Source organism: Numida meleagris, chromosome 1 (genome assembly GCF_002078875.1).
Source record: "Numida meleagris isolate 19003 breed g44 Domestic line chromosome 1, NumMel1.0, whole genome shotgun sequence".
In the NCBI taxonomy this organism is placed as follows: domain Eukaryota; kingdom Metazoa; phylum Chordata; class Aves; order Galliformes; family Numididae; genus Numida; species Numida meleagris.
In genome coordinates, this window is record NC_034409.1 from 88639371 (window position 1) to 88651653 (window position 12283).

The 12283-nt window shown below is 40.1% G+C and overlaps 1 protein-coding gene across 6 annotated transcripts in view; it reads left to right on the plus strand.

The window, feature by feature from the left end:
* Positions 1 to 12283, plus strand: part of EPHA6 (EPH receptor A6) — a 510917-nt gene that overhangs the window by 38305 nt on the left and 460329 nt on the right. The window lies entirely within an intron of this gene.

The following is a 12283-nucleotide window of genomic DNA, read 5'->3' on the forward strand; positions in this document are numbered from 1 at the left end:
GAGGGTAGGACAGAGGCACATTTTTGTTATTTGAAGGCCAGCTGTCAGTTGTTTGCCAGCACCTACAATTCAGAGGTAGTGTTCTCTTTCTACCCAGTTGATGCACTTAACAGAACATAAGAGGCGTTTGTATTTTAACTATTGAACTAAGATACAGTGTAGTGGAGCACTTAACACTTATCATATTGGCTTCCGGTCCTGATATCATTGTTTGTGCGGCTCTTGATTGTGTATCACCTGCTTTTATATTAACTGGCATTATCTCTAAATTCTTGTGTATGGCACAGAGTTTCTTGATTCTCTGAAGTTAGCTCAGAAAGTATTATTTTTCTGAGTGAAAAATCTTGTTCCATTTTAATCTATTTTATTTTTTGTGATCCATTCTAGAAAGAAGTAGAAATTGTCTATCCTTAATAATTCATATTTGTAAAATGCCTTCTGTGTTTCTGCCCTCAGGCATTTCAAGCAATGTGACATTTCTTAATCTCAGGTTATTTTAAACTTAATGTATTACTTTTTTTTTCAATTTTTTTTGCAGTCCATTGTATTCCTAGACATCATTTCATTCTGCTATAGATACTTCCATGTTTCTCATTTTGTATGCAGTCTCATGTAGTCTGTGATATACTTCTGCAAGTTTTGTTTCTTCAGAAATTCTAGATGAAGCAAATAGTCTCATATTAAATTTGTCACTGTATTTTCATGTTATTATTTGCTCTAGTCAAAAAGCAAATACTGCTGTATACTGTGTTGAGAAAATACAGAAAAAAAAATTGTTCTAGTTTTGTGGTGAATCCCATTCGATTAGTCAGGGAGGCTGGCATTTGGAAATTAGATTACGTATAATTTCAGATATTTTGTAAATTCTGAAAAGCTTCAGTTAATCTGATAACAGTAGCCACAATATACAAGCATAAAAATGCACTTAAAGTTGATATAAAATGTAGCTATTATAAAATATGTATTTTGGTTGGTCATTCCTACCCTTAATGTTCATTTTGCAGCATATTGATGTTTTCAGAATTGTCTTTGCCAGGTCTTAAGAGTAAGGAGCACTTACTGGCATAGAGAGAGTTTACCTTTAAAGCTTGGGATTTGATTAGAGAATTTACCAATAAGTGAAATGTGTTTTGTTGTTGTTGTTTTTTAATTACTAGTGTAAGTATGTGGGAGTGAAGAGGTTCTTAGAATATGGAAAACATATGAAATAAGGCTTACTGTGACATTAAACAGGCAGAGAAGTCTGGTGCAATAATGCAGTACAGAAAGGTCGTAACTGTGAACACAGGAAAAGAAAGTCTTAATTGTGCGTGACTTAGTATAAACTGTAAATTGGATAAAGGTTCCTGAGCAATTCAACAAAGAAGCTTTGCAACGACTTTGAGGGTTGTACAGGTAAGAAGAATACATTATTTGGGGAAGAAGCTTGATCAGTTTAGGACGGAGACTGAGACACTGGTCACATACAGCAGTACATCATTGAGAAAAAAAGGTCCTCTGCTCCTCACAGTGCAATGAAAGAAAATGTCTTGGTTCGGTGTACTGGTCCTGTGAAGTTTGTTGTGAGCATCAAGAGCTACTGGCAATGCTGGGCATCTGAAACTGTGCAGGAAGAAGAAATAAACAACAAAGCAAATAAATAGTGGAGGAGAACGACATGCAAAATGAGAGTTATCTCGAAAAGATATGCAGCAGTGCTGATTAAAATCAATGTTTGCTGATTCTTCTGGGTTAGTCTCATTCCGACAAACTTCATTAAAATATAGCAAATGTACATAATGTTTTTGATAATTGATCATACTGAAGAATTGCATAGAACTATTAAAATATGGAACATTGCATTACTTATGCTTATAAAATATTAAAGATACTAAAGATGAAAACTGAACTGGAATGTATTCCTGTACTATTTTTATTTAAATTATCCTGAGAAAACGTACACTGAGACATGTCTTCTGCCTGTCCAGTGTGCTCACTCTTGTGGTACCAGCACCTAGGGAGTGTTTGGGATGGGCAGGTTCTCTACTCTGTCCTCAGTGAGCACAGTGAGGCCCATTTGCAGTGCCTCTTGCATGGGCCCTGTGCAGCCATGACTGCGAGGAGGAATGTTACATCCTGCTTCTCTTCACAGCAGGCTGCTGCACAGGGCCTTCTCCTTTCTCTCTGCATCCTGACTTCTTCCTTCAGATAGCGGGCCATCATCTGCCACCAGCTGAATCCTGTACGTGCAGCTCTGTGTGAGACAACCTCTCCCATTGTCAGTGGAGATCTCTTCCAGGGTTAGCCATCTCGTGAGCCAATCTCACAGCTCCTCAAACTTGCACAGCACCTGGATGTGGGTAGCTGGCTTCTGCACCAGGTGCTGGAAGAGGTTGATGGGCCTCCAGCTGTTCAGAGAGTGGCAGCAAGACCATGTCCTCAGGCACCCTCTCATATCCTAAGAGGAAGAGGCTGAGGTGTTTCTTCTCCAGGCAGCAGCAGAGGATTCTCCAGAGATCATCCAGCCACAGGATCAATCCCTCTTGCACCAGGCTTCACAGGGCTATGGTCATCAGGTGGTGAATCACAACTGTCTTCATGTCCTGAGAGGAAAAGCCTGTGCCCACAAAAAGGTGGGTGCAGGTCCAAAGACAGTTAAGATGGAACCCAGGGTGCTGGACGTTCCTGGCTATGTGCCTCAGCAGTTTTCTGGCTGCACCATGATGCAGCTGGCTTCAACCTATTCAGTGTTCAAGAAAGTGCCCAAGTAATCAAGCTGCACCCCAAATGTCATCTTGACGGAGAACGTGCTATTGAATATATTTCTACCTACCAGAAACAAAAGGCAGCTATGGAAAAGAGCCTTAGTGATAAATAGCAGCTTGAAAAAAAAAGCCATATTTAAAGTAAAACTATTCTTAGATGTTGATTTGTCTTATAGACACAGAAAGAAAACTATTACAAGAAGATCACTGGTATTAACAATATTATCCATTTTACTTAAGCAAGAGAATTACATACTTTGAAAGACAGAAACAGAGAAAAACATAGAAACATATCCTGAGCCTACACAATGTTCAGAAAAGTGTCTGAGTCATCAAGCTGCACCCCAAGAGGTGGAGAAGGTGTTCATGGAGGGGTGGCCAGCTTGATCTTGCATGAGCAGTGGGAACGCAGCACCTTCAGGTGGCAGTCATACGACTGAGTCAGACACTTCCAGGCTGCTTTCACCTGGTTTTGGAACCAGTGTATGCTTTTCTCCACGTGAAAGCAGGAGCCCTCGCAGAAGGTGTTGAGGAGGTTGGGCTCCTGTTTTTCTCTCAGCTCCTCCTGAGTGTCCCCCAGCAGCTGCTCCCTCACGCAGGTGCACTCCAGCTCCACACACAGACAGGACTTCCTCACTGGCATCTCCTCCACATCGCCCAGCTCCACATGGAAGGTGTGCCCAGGGGGAGGCCTCAGGGGCACGAGCAGGTGATAGAGGACATTGTCTTGGTGGGCACTCCATCGTTCATAGGTGCAGGCCACCCTGATGGCCGGCTGCAGCTGAGACATGAAGCTGTGGCAGGATCATCCTCAGCAGGCGTGAAGAAAGTCATCCACCAGCTCTTCCACCAGCTGGCACTTGTCAGCCATGTACGGAGGTGGCCACTGGGTGCTGTTGGCACAAACTTTGCCCAGGTCTCATGTCTCATCTGAGTCACTGCCTTCTTTGACCTCGTCCTCCTCCTCCTTGCTTCTGGAGCTTTTTATTTTGCACCAGTCTTCTCAGGGCTATGCTTGTCTGCTGACGAATCACAAGTTCTTGGCTAGAAGCACTGAATAGGCCAACTAAGAAAGGAGCCCTCCTGCATCTGTTGTTTGAGAATTGGCAAGACCTTGTAGGACAAGGACATTTGGGTTGAAAATGTTTTGGTTGTTCATTAGAGTTGCCAGCCTGCACTTCAAGGGCGCATACTTTAAGCTTCTGCAGGACTTATTTAGCAGTGACCTCTGGCAATTTGCTCTGAAGAGTTCAGGTGTCTGTGAGAGGTAGTTGCTTTTCAAGAACCACATTTTAAATGCCAGGATCATGCAATCCCATTGTGCCACAAGTTAAGTAGGCAGGGCAGAAGACTTGCCTGACTGAACAGGAAACTTTGGCTTGCAACTAGAGGAGAAAAAGAAAATATGACCTCTGTGTGGCAATGCCCTGTCCTCCTAACCTGGCCTTTCACCCATACTGCTTCTCAGGCAGTAGACATCAGTGTGTTGGCTGTGATGGATATGTTGGGTCATGATAACTGAACTGGGATCAAGGTGGACTTGGAGGAAATAGCATGTATGAATCAAATATGGCTGGTATGCAGATATGACTAGTAGTCATTCATCTTACCCCACAAATAATGGACAGCCCAGAGCCTGCTGAGCTGTCATTGCATGGCAGCAGGCTACATGCCAGAGTCTTCTCCTTGAGTAGGGATGCTTCTCAAAGTTATTCATCTGACTGATAGCTTTTTGAAACTTTACTTCTTACAAGATTGAGAGATTTATCTGCTAATAGCTTTCTAACTTGCTGTATGGTATTGAGTGACATAAAGGATTGATTGCACATACAATTCAGTAGACATAAACCATTGGCCAGAGGGTCCATTCTAAACCTCATGACTTAATGGGAGGGTCTCCTTAACAGTTTTGGCTGACCCTGTTGTCTGTTCAGTACATAATCAAGTGATCTTACCATCATGAATCTTGTTAAGTCACGAAAGATTTGTTAAATCACTATCTTATAGCAATAAAATACAGCTGCCTCTTCTCTCTTACAAGTGAGGTGTATAATATCATCTGTGACACTCTGAAAGCAGTCTGAAAGTCTGGCTTCACAGGGAGAAGGCAAAGCTGCAGCACACATCTGCAGGGAGAAAACAAGAAAAGACAAAGCCCAGCTTGAGTTGACATTGGCCTTTCTGTCAGAAAACAAAAATTAGCTCTTTCAGATATGTCAGCTGCAAACAGTCAATACTCGTAGTGGATGATCACATAACAAGTAAGATGGAGGAAAAAGAAAAGGCATTTAATGCCTTTTTTTTTTTGCTTCAGTATTTAATGGTAACTACAGATCTTGGGCTGCCTAGTCCTCAGAGTTGGAGGATCATGGTTAAGAGAACAGTCATTTGTCATCTTTGGTCACTGAAGTTGTAAGGGGACAGTTGTATCAGCTCAGCATTCATGGAGCCAGTTGGGATTGACACCAGAGTGCTGAAGAAATTAGCAGACATTATAGCTAGACCTCTCTCAACAATTTACCAAAGCTCATGTGAGTGTGGGTAGGTCCCTGCTGACTGGAATCTAGCCAATGTAATATCCATCCACGTGTGTCAACGGTTTACGGGCGTTAGGCCCGATTCCGTGACGAAGGGGACGGGGGACCCACGGGCCCACGCCCCGGGAAAAGGGAAAAGGGGAAAAGGATAAGGAGATGGCCCTGAGAGCAAAGAACAGCGGCAACAATCTGAGGAGAAACAAACTAATTTACTAAATAAGATATCAGAATGCAAAACAACACACTGTAATACAATATAATTACAATTTAAGCTGATAAATCCAATACAGAGAGAGAGAATGTCCCAAAATCAAGGTAGGCCTTACTCTACTACCGACGATAAGACGGATGGAGAGTGAGGTGCTGCCAAGACGAGAGACGGCGGAAAAAGGGACGAGGTCTCGTGATCTGCAAGTTTTTATACTGCGAGCTTTTATCTTTTCCCTCCGGCTGGAAAATGGTAACAGAGGAGCAAAGTACCGTGGGGACTGTCGTAGTCCTTCTCTTCTGAGAACCAGGTACATTCATTACATGATGTTATGATGTGGAGTACCAATAACCGAAAATCATAAAACCATGACAACGTGAGAGCTTGAGAGCGTGAGAGAAGACATAGGAAACTACAGACTTATTAGAGTAACCTCAGTCTCTGGAAAATGTATGAAGTATTCTTTTCAGTATTCCTGGGGAATACTGAAAGGGATATTTGAACAAAGCCATTATCAGGCATAGTCAGTATGGGTTTGTGAATGGAAAGTTTTGCCTTAGCAATTTGATTTCCTTCTATTACAAGGTCACCGCTCAGTGGATGAACGGACAGCAGTGGATGGAATCTCTCTGTATTTCAGTAAGGCCTTTGATATAGTTCCTCATGGCATCCTTCTGGACAAATTGTCTAGCTGTGAGATGAACAGTTTCATGCTACACTAGGTGATTAACTGGCTTGATAGTAGAGCTCAAAGTGTTGTAGTGAATGGGGCTACATCTGACTGGTAGATAGTGCCAGCACTTTTCTCCAGGACTCGCTTCTAGAGCCATTCCTGTTTAGTAGTAGAGGGCAAATCACATTTTGGGATGCATTAGACACATAGCTACTCAGTCAAAAGAGGTAATTCTCCCGCCATATTTAGCATTGGTGCAGCCTCACCTCAAAAATTGCATGCAGTTCTGGTCTCCATAGTATAAACAGGATGTTAAAGTGCATGACAGCACCCAGAGAGCAAGAAAGCTGGTAACAGGGCTGGAAGACACGTTGTGTGAGAAGAGTCTGAAGACAGTTGGGTTGGACAAGAAAAGAAGGCTGAGAGGTGAGCTCATTGCTCTCCACAACTTCTTGGGGAGAGGGAGTGGAGAAGGGAGGTACTGGACTCTTCTCCCAGGTCACTAGTGGTAGAAAACTTGGCAATGGCACAAAACCATGCCAGGGGGGTTTGGTCTCCTGGTAAGGAAAAAAATTTCTTAACCCTGAGGGTGGTCAAACACTGGAATTGTCTTCCTAGAGAGACAGTTGATGCCCCATGCCTGCCAATGTTAAAGAGATGTTTAGACAATGCCCACATTAATACGCGTTAACTTTTGGTTAGCCCTGAAGTGGTCAGGCAGTTGGACTAGATGATCTTTCAAAGTCCTATCCAGTTGAGCTATTCTGCTCTAATCTATTCTATTGTGTTCTATTCTGTTCTGTTCTATTCCTGAACAGTAACCATTGTTGGTTTGCTTGTTCTTTTAATAAAGACTTATTCAGACACTATTTAAATCATATATGCTACTTTAATAAACTATTTTAAAAAAATAAGAGTGACTGTGCTGTCTGTGCAAGAAGAAAGTCACTGACATGTAATTGCAAAGTTACTCTGACAGTAGAACATTTTGGCAGTAGGAGGATGGGATGATGGGTTTTCTTGAGACTGACATCAACAGGACTCATTAATTTATGGGCATACTCAGTCACAAAGAATGTTTCCATTAAATTAAATAGCAACTGAAATATTAACATTTGGGATTTGCATAATTTCGGGTATGCCTCGAAGAACTTAAACAGGCTAGGGTGAAGTAGAATAAAAAACTAGAAGGAGATATTCTTCTGAAATTTGCAGACCTTTAACATTCACTTCCTAGTGTTTCTATTTATGGTATATTAATAATGCAAAAAAAACCTTAAAAGCTTTTGGCAGTTTTGGTAACCTCCCAAGCAAGTACTTGCTTGGTACATACCCAAGCAAGTAAAGATACAACTCAGTGGTTTTCTGTTTAGCATTTGTATGCAGTGTCACCATTTAGCTGCAATGATGAGTCATGCACAACTGCATTATCCATTATTTGGTAATACGTGATTTATTTTTTTGTTTTCTTCCCCATTGTTTGTACAACCTTCCTGAACCTTGTATATACAGTGCTTTTTCTTACAAATGTTCCTTATTTGTTTGTCAGTTTTTTCCTTGCATTTTGGAATGGTGAAAAATTAAGTGCTTAGAACTACAAAAATGCAGTGTATATTAATATCCTTGAGGTCAGGAGAATAGTTTTTTGTTTGAGTTCCAGTTTAGCTTTTCAATGATTGGCTGTCTAAAGTTTCTTCTTTAATAGTGGCTGCATCTGATACCTCCTCTGTTCTTTGGGCTATACTTCAGAATGACTGATTGATTTATGAAAATGTGTATGCTATGGATTGAAAGTAGACATTTACTCAACAAACTCTCACTCCATAACATTGAAAATGCAGAAGTTTTGCCTGGATTTGTACAAAAAATGGGAAAGAACCCTCTCATAGATTTAAAAAGAGAATGTTAAATGTAAGCAAGTGGGCAGGCCAGTTAAGTTCATATGAACAATTAGCCAGGGTTCCAGCTAAAGTCAATTTTGTGAACTTGGGGAAAAGATTATATTTGTTAAAGTTATCTGTATTTGTAAATTTATACGTTTGCATATCCACATGGTCATGTTAATATTAAGGACAGGTTGATTTGAAAATTTCATGTTGCATTGTGAATTACAATATCAACAGTACTTCTAATCTTCAGGTTTAATACTGTGACCATTAGAACTCAGTAGATATTTAAATTATTCATGACCAGAAAGAACAATTCATCAGAATGCCCTTATATCACAGGCTGTAAGATCTCAAGCATTGTCAGTATGTTACCTCAGTAACAAGCATTTCACTAAAGTCTATCTTTTTAAAAGACATCAAATAACCATAATTTCTTTTGGTAATTTGTTCCATTAATTAATTAGATCACTGTTTTTAAAAAGTTTCCATTTCCTACTGTTCTTCCTTCTCAGTCTCATGTTGTATCTAAATAGATGAAGACCGTTATTGCACCTTCTTCTTCTCCAGAGTTCAAGTCATTGTGTGACTCTTCTTTTTTAAAAATATTGACAGAAGTATGCAGTATTTTACAGTCAATTTCATTGTTTTCTATGGTTTCAAATCATCGTGCCAGTATTCTTTACTGTTCTCCTGTTTAAACATCAAAGAGTTCCCACTAGGCTTCTTCACTGTAGTAATAGTATTAGGAGCTCACGTTCGGTTGATTCTCACCATGACTCGTTGTCTTCCAGAACTGCTGTTTTATAACTCATAGTAATCTATTCATTAGATATAAGTGGTATTCCTGCGCCTAGATATATAAACAGGCATCATCCTTGAATGAGTTTTCCTGACCAAAATATTTATATCATCCTCTGTTTTAAAAATTTGCTAAATAACTTACTTTTGAACAGTCTTATTAGAAAAAACCTTAATGTTTCATTTTTTTATTGTTTCTATATTGCCTGTATGATACTGTATAATATATGATATGTAATCATAATTTTTAGCTTCTGGAGCCTGTGCTTGAATATTATAAAATACTTGTGTATCATAATACACAAGTATCACATGATTTAATGGCTTTTTTGGGGGGGAGGAGTGATTTGTGTGGTAAATAAGATACTCTAGGGCATTTAGAATCATAATTAAGAAATCTGACAGTATTTATGAGTTTTTAGTCTGACAAGAGCCAGTGGTTCATTCAGATGTTGCAGAAGTAGCAAGAAACAACGCTTTAGCCAGGAATTGAGGACATTTCTGAGAAAAAGCATCTGAAAGTGTAAAATCCTCTATTACAACAATTCAACTGCAATAAAGATACGTAGTTGTGTCTGTGAAAGCTCAGCAGCCAGATTTCAAAGGTGTCACCAAGAATATGGTTTTAATAATAAGTTTAATAGAAGGTAGGGATTTAGCTGTCAGAACATTTACCAGAGATGAAGGAGAAGAAAGAAGCTAATCAGATTTTCACACAATCTAGGGTGTTTAGAGATGACATTAAGAAAAATATTTTAAATCACATAGTAGAACAGTAATTTGGACATAATCAGACACCATGCTCTGCAATGCTGGATTTAGAACACTTTTTGATGTTTAAGGCATGCTGTATGAGGAAAAAGGTAAGTAGAGGGATGTTTTTCTTGAGATGAATATTCATCTGAAGGGATTTGATGATTAGGTACATGCAACTGTCAAAGAAAGCTTTTCTAGAGGCATTACTGTTGCTAATCTGAGGTGATTTACCTTTGAGAGTCCACTCCCCTTTTCATCTAAGAACACTTCTTAGAACATTAAAGGTTTCCTTGAAAAGTGTATGTCTCTTTGACTGCCAATGTGTAAGTAATTTGGCACATACCTAAGTTTTTGTTTTTCTCAGTATTTCCTATTAAAGAGGCAAAAATCTTAATTTTTGTGCATATGTAACCTGAAAACCCTAGCTGTTACTGAGTCCCCATTGGATGGATGCAGGGTTACCAGTGCCTGTTCCATCTATAATCATGTCCTCCTTTTTGTGCAGTATTCTAGTTAGTATTCATTTGGTTTTGTGTGAAACATCTAATTACAGATTCCACAGAGGAAAGCAATTGGTAAAATATAGTCATATTCTTATTTGGATGTTGCAAACACATTGGGCCCATTTGTGCTTGCCACTGTGCAGTCACAGATCTAAAGCATTAATACCCTACACGATGAGATGTAATTAGGTGTAAATTAAAAAACAACAACAACAACAAAAAAAAAAACCTCACTTGTAAGAATATATATACAGTGGAGAACTATAAATATGTTTGAATCGTTCAGTACAGACAGTTACACGCCTGGACTTCTGCAAGGCCTTTGACATGGTCCCATGCCACATCTTTTCTCTAAATTGGAGAGATTTGGATTTGAAGGCTGGACTATTAGGTGGATAAATAATTGGTTGGGTGGGTGTTGTTGGGAATGGTTCTATGTCCAGGTAGAGCCTGCACATAAGTCGTTTCCCCCAGGGGTCTGACTTGGGACTGGTGCTCTTTAATATCTTTATCAATGGCATAGACTATGAGATTGAGTGTACTCTCAGCAAGTTTGCTGATGACACCAAGCTGAGTGGTGTAGTTGACACAACAGAAGGGAGGGATGCCATCCAGAGGGATCAAGACAGGTTCAAAAAGTGGGCATGCAAGAATCTAATGAGGTTCAACAAGACCAAGTGCAAGGTGTTGCATTTGAGATGAGGCAGTCCCAGATATGAGTACTGACTGGGAGAAGAACTCCTTGAGTCCGCAGTCCTGCGGAGAAGGACTTGGGGGTCTGATGGATAAAAAGGTGGATGTGAGCTAGCAGTGTGCTCTTGCAGTGCAGAAAGACAGCGGTATCTTGGGCTGCATCAAAAGAGGTGTGGCCATCTGGGAGAGGGAGGTGATTGTCCTCCACTGCTTTGTCCTTGTGAGGCTCTATCTGGAGTACTGTGTCCAAACCTGGGACCTCCAGAACAGAAAGGGTGTGGAGCTGTTGGAGTGGGTCCAGAGGAGAGCCACAAAGATGATCAAAAGGCTGGAGTACTTCTCCTATGAGGACAGATTGATGGAGTTGGCCTTATTTAGCTTGGAGAAGAGAAGGCTCCTTGGAGACTTCATTGTGGCCTTCCAGTTCTTAAAGGGAGCTTTAAACTAAAAGAGGAAAGACGTAGGTTAAATGTTAGGAAGAAATATTTTACTCAGAGTGGTGAGGCACTGGAACACCCTGCCTAGAGAAGCTGTGGATGCTTCATCCCTGGAGGCATTCTAGGCTGGACTGGATGGGGCCCTGGGCAGCCTGATCTAGTGGTTGGCAACCTTGCCCATGGCAGGGGGCTTGGAATGGGATGATATTTAATATCCCTTCCAACCTAAGCCAAGCTATTCTATGATTCTGAGATTAGTGAGGCTGTTTCTATTTCTTGTCCAAGATTAAACTTTCCCTGCTGCCTTCACACATCAAATATACTCTTTACTTTCTTGCTTGTCTGTATGCTCTCATGACCATTAAGGAATTTGAGTACTGTTGAAAACCCCTTTTTATTAGGATCAGGAATACAGTTAAGAATAAGGAAACAAGCAGGCAGTCTTGTAATGTTCAGTGCAGCACAAGTGCTACTTAATGTCAACCTTTTTTCCTTAAACATATTTTCCTTAAACATATTTGTTTTGTACTTTGGTTCATGCACTTGTTGCCCAGAAACTGCCAAATAGCAAATGTAAAGCTGTTCCTTTCATTTTCTTAGTATACTGACTTGTAATGTATCTTGTCTATCACATGTAATTTAACCATAACACACAAATCAATTTGATTATTTTTTCAGTGCATGTTTCATCTTATGTTGCAAAAGAAGGCATAGAGTGGCAGTAGCAGTACTTAGATTTTGTTATGTTTCCCACTCTAAGTATGAGAAACAGTGTAGGTAGTGGAGCACTCTAAACACCTATCTTTTTCTGTGCCACAACCCCACAAAATGTATGCTAAACTCAATTCTGTTTTTTTCTAAAATGTATCGGTTGGAAGTTAAAATAGATAAGAATACCATCTATGAGCAGCTCATCTATGTTCTCTGCACAGAGAAAATAGCTTTTAAGTCACTGCAAATTTCACCTTCATAACATGGCTTAACAAAAGGAGGAGTAAGAAAAGAAGTATAATTTACTGAAAATTAACATGTTCTTGCCTTTTTC